Below are 7,822 nucleotides of genomic sequence, written 5' to 3' on the forward strand. Positions count from 1 at the left end.
GAAGAAATAACACAGTTACCTAATCTCTTTTGCCCATAGGGTGACAGGCTTCTAGAAAAATCAAGCCACCATGATCTAGCCACTTGTTACCTCCGCTTGTGTCCTAAACACCAACCAATGTTGCTTTTCCTGGTCATCATGTCTGATAGAGAATATCAAGAGAACCAGTCTGCAAGCTGCAGGTACAGCGCAGTGTTCAGGGGATCTATAATCACGTTACATAAAGTGGGGTTTCTATAAAGTTGACAGAATGTGCTGATGTGAGCCATTTTCAGTTCTATTGTAACAGAGCAGTCTGGCGAGCAGCTAGCTTTATCTGGGAGACGATGTACTTTGGATTCTGCCATCAAGTCAGATTTAGAATAACAATCTAAAGGGAACACAAACCTCCCTTTAAAAATCCTGCCTCTCTTCCCTAGATCCAGGGAGGCAAAAGAAGCTAGAGAGTCTGCATAATCCCAGCAGACTTTTCATTACTTTTTATGGAAATGAAAACCATCTAAAGATTTTTTGTCAAGGGAAACATATTTAATATACAAAACTTGATTTAATACAGTAGACAATAAACTCTTTCTTTGAAGAAATATGTTTCCTTGAACTTGAAAAAATTGCCAGATGAATTAATCAAATTTTTAAAAATTTTTCAGCATAGCTTTACTAGGTACTATAAAACACATAGCCAATGAAAATTCTATAAATTTTCATTCTATAAAATTTCACTAAATTATGGAAGTGACACAGACTCTTGGTCCATCTATGTTACAAGTGTGAAAAGATTGAAAACTGTTTTCCTTAAACACAAGACTATATTGTCACCTGATTTTATTTTTAGATACATTCTCAAACATTTATTTCAAGTGTTTTTCCAAATTTGTTTTGTGTTCTTTCTGTTTTTCATGGTTTCTTTTGCTCTACTGAAATTTTTTATTTTCATGATTAAGTATTTCAGCATTTTCCTTTAGGATATATGAGAGAGAGGGAGTGTGTGTGTGTGTCTGTGTGTCTGTGTGATGGTAAAAGTCTTTCCCCACCACAAGAATGTAACACTAACCACCTTTGGTTTTTTTCCTTGTAATTCTATGGTTTAGTTTTTCACACTAAATCTTTGATCCATTCGTATTTTATGTTAACATAGTGATTGAAGACAGTATTGACCTCTTTTTTTCCTGAATGACCAACCAGTTTTCTTAACATTATTCATTAAATAACCCATCTCTTTGACACTGTCTCCTTTATCATATATTTTGTTCCCTTACTAACTTGAGTCTCCTTCTAGACTTATTGTTTTATCTCATCCTTCTGTCTATTCCTGGGCTAGCAGAACCACATGGCTTTACTTACTAATGTCTTGATGCTAGGAAAAGTTACCCCTCATTGCTTCTTCAGAATTCTATTGGCTGTTACATTTGTTGGCTATTATATTTTTCAGAATACCGTTGGCTATATTTATGGTGAAATATTATCTTGAGAAACACATAGTCACCTTCCCTCCAAAAAACCCATTTGGAGTTTTCATTAGGATTACCATTCACATATTGATTGACTTTGAGATCATTGACATCTTTACATTAGTGAGCTTTTCTAGCCAAGAAAAGATGTCTTTCCATTTCTTGTCTTCTTTTATGCTCCTCAGCACATTTTATCACTTTCTTCATAGGTCATGCATATTTCATGTTAAGTTTATCCCTAGGTATTTTGGATGTTTGCAACTTAGAAATTATAATTTGTCCAAATCCTACACATCAAAATTCAAAAAAGATCTTAGCCTCCAACTTTTAGTCAGCACATCCTGCTAATGTGCCACCTAATTTTAATTTCTAGCTCATCCTGAAATAAATGTGTCCTCACTCAGGGTCTTCAGTCACAGCCTTTGGAACTTTATCATTTGTAGCTGCCTGATATCTTTTAAACATTCTCAATATTTTGATAGATTCTGATATTATGAATCTAGTCTTGCCAAAGTAGAATTAAAAAACAAAACAAAAAACACTAATCCTTCCGGTCTCAATTGCAGCTTCAGTGCAATCATCAGACCCAGGTTGTATCAAGCAAATACACCCATATAAGACTCCAGAAGTGAAATGTGGAAGGTAGCAACATGAACCAGTGGCCACATGTGGGGAAATCAATCTTCTGGCAAATGTGGGAGTGGAGGCATTTGATTTTTCAGGAGGTGTCTGGCATGTGGCACCAAGCACAATCAGCGGAGGGTGTCAGCAGTGGTCTCTTGGTAGGAACAATCAGGCAGTATGGTGGAACAGAGCTCCAAGACGTATTGTTTGAGAACATATTGCCTTCAAACTTAGTCTGATGGCCCTTGCAGAAATTCTGTGAGCTACTTGAGATATTTTAATAAATCTCTTTCTATTTAAACTAGCCAGAGTAGATTCTGTGGCTTGTAACTAAAAACTCTGACCAATTTATAGGTGAAAGCTGGAAACTCATGTAATAGACACTAAGAAAAAAGAGCTATAAGCAAGAGTGGATGGATTGTGCCTATGCTTATGATTCTATTCCCTAAGCATGCATCTAATGTGGCCTTTACCAGGCCTCTGGCTAGTAAACACAGTTTCTGTTTGAATTCCTCAAGTGCTGCTAAACTTGGCTCCCCAGTGTGAAAAGCAAACATACTTTCATAGCTAGGACTTTGACCCCTCAGTTGTATAACTAACCATGTCTTATGGAGAAAATGTGTGAATTTGCTAATTTGTTGTTGTTGTTGTTGTTTGTCCTTGTTAATATTGGCCATCAGCATGTTGAGAGCAGATTTAAGTGTAAGTATACTTGAACACACAAATTAAGCATTCATATAACTAGCATTAATCCACAATAAAACAATAAACATATATTATTGCTAAACTACACAGTGGTCTCAGCTACATCCCTCACCACCAATAACTCTACATATTTCACTGGGTTTCCAAGGCCATGTTAATAAGCTAAAAGAGACCAAGATTTCAGAATTGAACAGGTCTGGGATTTATTGTCTTTGTGGTTGCCTTCTCGGACTGGAATACCAACTGAAAGTAAAAAAAGCTCTCTTCTAGATGGCTAGGTATGAAACATGGACACATGAAGCTGAATACATATTTCATTCTCTTCTTTTTTTAATTCCATTTTCTTTCCCCTACTTTGTATACATGGATGTCCCACTTCTCTCTTTGGGTCTCCTTTCCATTTCCTCAAATAGATAGTGAAATATCTACTCTGTTCTTTCTCAGTCAGAGTTTAAAGATATGTAGGGCTTCTTTCCTATTTGCCTTCACCAAGACTAAGTTAACCCTGACTCATTCCCAGAAGTACACCTCATACCCTGTTCAAGGCATCCATTAGTCTTTAAAAGAAGAACTATTAACAGAGGATGAATTCCTAGAATCCCATCTCAGGTGCCATTTTATTTCTCCAGTTTTTGGAACCTCTAGCCTAGAACCTGCATAAGGAAAGAACATCGTGTCTCTAGATTTTAGCACAGTCCCTGGTATACAAAGGGTGTACAAGTAACATTTATTAAATGATGTTTTGGTGTTGGATTATCACTGATCAGTTTCTTGGACTGATCAGTATGTGAAAATACATTATAAATAAATTTCAAATTTCCAAAGTATTTGGGGTGGTCTATGGTCCAAACAAAAATGTATTCTGAATAGGTACATATTTTTTCCTTCTGAATTTTATTTTTTTAATTTATTTTAGAACAAAGAAGCTGAGAAGGAAATTCATATTCATTCCACAATTGCCTTATCTGAATACTTCTTTGAAACCTATGGCCCTGCTTGAATAAGAAATTGTACGCACTAACAGTACCTTATTCAAGTGAAGCAATCAACAGGGACCACCTAAGAAAGAAATGAACTGAAACATTTGGCCAGTGAGAGTCAGTGGAATTATCTTAACTTCTTTATGTATTTGAATTGGTATTTCTAGACTCCATATTACAATATAATTATGTGGGAAAATCTCTATCAAATTGAAAAGTCTGACTTTCTTTTCTGACCTCACTAATAGGCCATGCTGTCTAGACATAGCCTTTTCCTATGAGGACATAGCTAAAATAGGTTTTTAAATATTAGTTTCTTTGGCTTTAGATTTATCCAGTTGCTATTCTAAAAGATAAGCCCTAGCTCAGGTAGCCACTACAAATTTGCTCTTTTGTACAGGGATTCATTTTTCTCCAACTGACCTTACTTTTTCAGTAATAACTGCAATTAAAATTAATAGCAATTGGGAAATCAAGAAGGATTTTACCCAAAAAATTTGGGAATGTGAGAAAAACTGAAAACTTGAAAGGTAGTGGCCTTTATAAGTACTTTCTTGAAGTCATTTATTTATTTCTTTAGATTAATCATATTGCTTGGAATTATTGACTTGCATATAAACACAATTAAGAAACATTTTCTTTTCATAAAAAAAAACAGACGGGTACTTGTTTTCTGATAAAGCAAAATGATGACAGAATGAAAAAGGAAAAGAGGGGAAGCTCTCCAAAACCTACAAAATTGTAATTGCTTCTTCCTCTTAAAGAATAGCAAAGGGACACTTTTTACCCTTCTTACACTGGAAATTTATCTCCTCAGCTTCAACTCCATTTCATGAAATCTGAGAGTTTAATGCCCATACATCACACTGAAAAGAGAGGGCAAAACTATAAATAAGCATTTTAAAAAGATGAGTTTGTTCTTAGAGTCTTTCAAAGCCACTCTGAAGGAAATCAAGTCCATAATAGTTGGAAACAACAAATAAGTGACAGTCACTAATAGTAAGGGGCCGCTTACAAAGCAGAGGTTTCTTTCACGCAGGAAGACTCCACATTGTCGGCTTCAGTTTGGATGACCCATTTCTTTGCTGTTTCAAATTCGTTGTCAACTCGAGTAATATCTTTTCTTTATGTTCCACACCGAAGATTAAGGCCACTGATTTTGCATAGAGCAAAATGAAGAAAAAAAGCACGAATTCAATCTCAATCAGTTACCAGGAGGAAAAAGATAAGTCTGTTAGCAATTATCTATTAAACTGCCACTATGTCCAGAGTACTGGCATAGATTCTGCATGAGGAAACAGGAAGCAGAAGATAGTAACCATATCTCTTGAAGAACTCGAAATCTAACAGGGACAGAATGAATCTAGCAGAGACTGAACAAATGCAAAAATGGTGACGTGCAAAGATATAGGGGAAAATGTGTATGACTAGCTTGAGTATTCTGTGAAAGACCCAAACCAGAGACCAGTGTGATTTACCATCTTACCTGTTGCCGTACAGTTCACTTCACTCTTCCTTTGGGTCTTCACTGCTTTGCTGTACTTATGGGATAGACCATAGAACAGGAAAGCAAGTGTCAAACAGATGCAACCCACATATATCAATCTCTCATCACACAGTTGTCTGAACTACTTAAATTTCACTCCACATGTGTGAATTCAATGGGTTTAAAGGAAATTTTTAATCTCAAAACTATATTCTAGAAAACCATTAACTTAAATCTTTGCTAGAAGGAGAATGCCCCGCCCATTGGTTTAATAAAAACAGTTAAAATTGATTAATATTTTTCATCAAATTCCTTAAGAAAAAACATTTAAAAAAAAAAAAAACAATTCTCCATTTGTGAATCTCTGCCAAGTGAGCAGAAGACGATGTGAAAAATGAAAGATGGCTCTGGTTACCCCAGGCAGCATTGGGGAGAGCGTGGTGTTACTTCTCCTGTTTATCCTGATAGGGGGCCGTCCAAACAGAGGGCAATTTTTGAAAAATGGTAGAAGACGATCACAGAACAGCAACCTGGGAAAATCACCAAGTGTGCCAAACAGCTAGTGCTCTCAGCTTTTTCCTTCCTTCTTTTCCTACATTTGCTGGCAATGAGAATCAGCAGAACACAGGATCACAAGCATTAAACTTTTTCGAGATAAAGTTCCTATCTCAAAAATAGTAAGTTCCTAGTGGGAGCGGGATAAGAGGTACATTGACTCTTTTGCAGACAGATAGTTACTACTGCGGATGCCAGTGTTGATTTTGTTTTCTTTAAGTGCTCAAAAAAAAAAAAAAATGCAATCCATCTGTCCTTAATCTGGAAATGACTCGATCTTTTATAAGCTTTTGTTTAAAGCTCACAGGATTGCTATACATTGACTTGACTATCTAAATGTGAAACTCAGGCCTTCAATTAGACATCCAACTGAGAAAATTATGAGAGTAACAGAATTATGTTTTTTAATAACCATTTATTGTCATCCAGTGTATTTAACTTAATATCTACGTCTTTCTTGACATCTAGTTAAAATGTTAGTCTCATCTAACTGAAATTGATGAAATCTAAAATGTATAATTAATGACCTCCTTGCAGAAGAGTAGAAAATTAACTTTATTTCTTTTAGAAAAGGTGTTATTCTCATGAATAACCAAATTTCTCTAAGTTGTTGGAAGTAGTTTGGCTTAATAGTCTTGTAAAAAAAGATCACAGAATTTTTAATTCTTCCTTTTGCAACAGAAATAAAAGCTGGATGCACTGTAACACTAATGCTTAAAATTAGAAATTTTTGCTGGCTACTTCCACTCTCAGCCCCCACACTCATTGCTTTCTGTGCCCCTTTTTTTACCCTTTTGTATTATTTCTCTGCTCATCTGTCTCCCCCACAAGACAGTAAGCTCTTTGGAAAGCAGGAAATAAGTCTTGTTCACTATAAACTCCAGCAATCCCATCTCCCAGCCCAACAATGTGTACATAGTAGGTGTTCAATACATATTTGCCCATAAATATTTTAAAGCTCAAATTAATAAATGTACAAGAGACTGAATTTATTTCTATATGTCAAGATAGGGAATTGTTGACATCACAGCCCTGATAACATCGAGACTTCTAAGTGAGCAGACAATATGTGAGCAATCTCTTGCTCACCTCCACCTTCTCCTGATCTGGGCTGGAGTTGCTGTTTGATTGAATAAAGTGACATTCCTCCTTATCCCTAAGTCTGCTCTCGATACCAAATATGTGCCATGTACTCCAAGGTTGAAAGCCCCTGTGGGGAGAGCTTACCTGTGAGCAGTGCCTTATTCCAAGGACAGGTAGAGTCCCAAAGAAACCCCTCTGGACTTCCTCAGCCTTCTAATACATGAGGGAGTCTAATGCTACCCTGGACAGGAAAAAGCAGAGTTCCTTAGACAATGTGCGTGTGCTTCAGGAAGATGGTCCCACAGCCTAGGTCTAATCGGAGAAGATTTCCCAGCTGCTGAAAGTTGGTCTACGGCAATGGTGGTGGTGAGTGTCGTGAGTCTGTAGAGTGTTGGTCTAAATCTTCTTGGGGTCAATTGTGTTTCTGCCATCAGCAGATCCACTGCTCCAGGACACATGAGTTAGGGTGTTTGGCTTCTCATTGCCTATTCCCACTCCACTCTGGTTGAACCAGGCATCCTCAATAGGGAATGAAAAGGCTAGAACAGAAACACTTTGGGTTCAATCTCCCCAGCTCCGAGAGTAGCAGCCTCCAGGAGAAGAATGAGCAGGGCTAGCTTGAGGCTGTGGCCAAAGGGGACTCAAAGTCCCAGTTCTGGACCAGACAGCACAAAGCATGAAGTGCAAGGATCAAGCACAGAACCAGAAATAGTTCCGAGCACAAGATTTGCAATCGAAGGCAAAGGGCCAGAGAGGTCAGAGAGGAGGAGGAAGCCTGTGATGCTGTTCCAAACATAAATCCACCAGCAGGCAAGGAACTGTTATTGGCCCTGGCTAGTTTGAACTTCTTGTTTTCTCAGTTCCCAAAGATCTCAGAACAAGAGTGGGAGCTTATGGAATCTGGGCACATGATCTTCTAGGAACAGTTTTTAGTTTGGAGC

General features: G+C 37.2%; 1 long non-coding RNA gene across 1 annotated transcript; it reads right to left on the reverse strand.

Annotated features, from left to right (window-relative positions):
- Positions 1-2,955: 2,955 nt before the first annotated feature.
- Positions 2,956-7,487, reverse strand: LOC139076701 (uncharacterized). Its single transcript, XR_011528588.1, has 3 exons — positions 7,026-7,487; positions 5,244-5,298; positions 2,956-4,910 (listed from the first exon to the last, which is right to left on the reverse strand). It is a non-coding gene; the product is annotated as an uncharacterized lncRNA (long non-coding RNA).
- Between the last annotated feature and the right edge of the window lie 335 nt (positions 7,488-7,822).

Source organism: Equus przewalskii, chromosome 17 (genome assembly GCF_037783145.1).
Source record: "Equus przewalskii isolate Varuska chromosome 17, EquPr2, whole genome shotgun sequence".
Taxonomy (NCBI): Eukaryota; Metazoa; Chordata; class Mammalia; order Perissodactyla; family Equidae; genus Equus; species Equus przewalskii.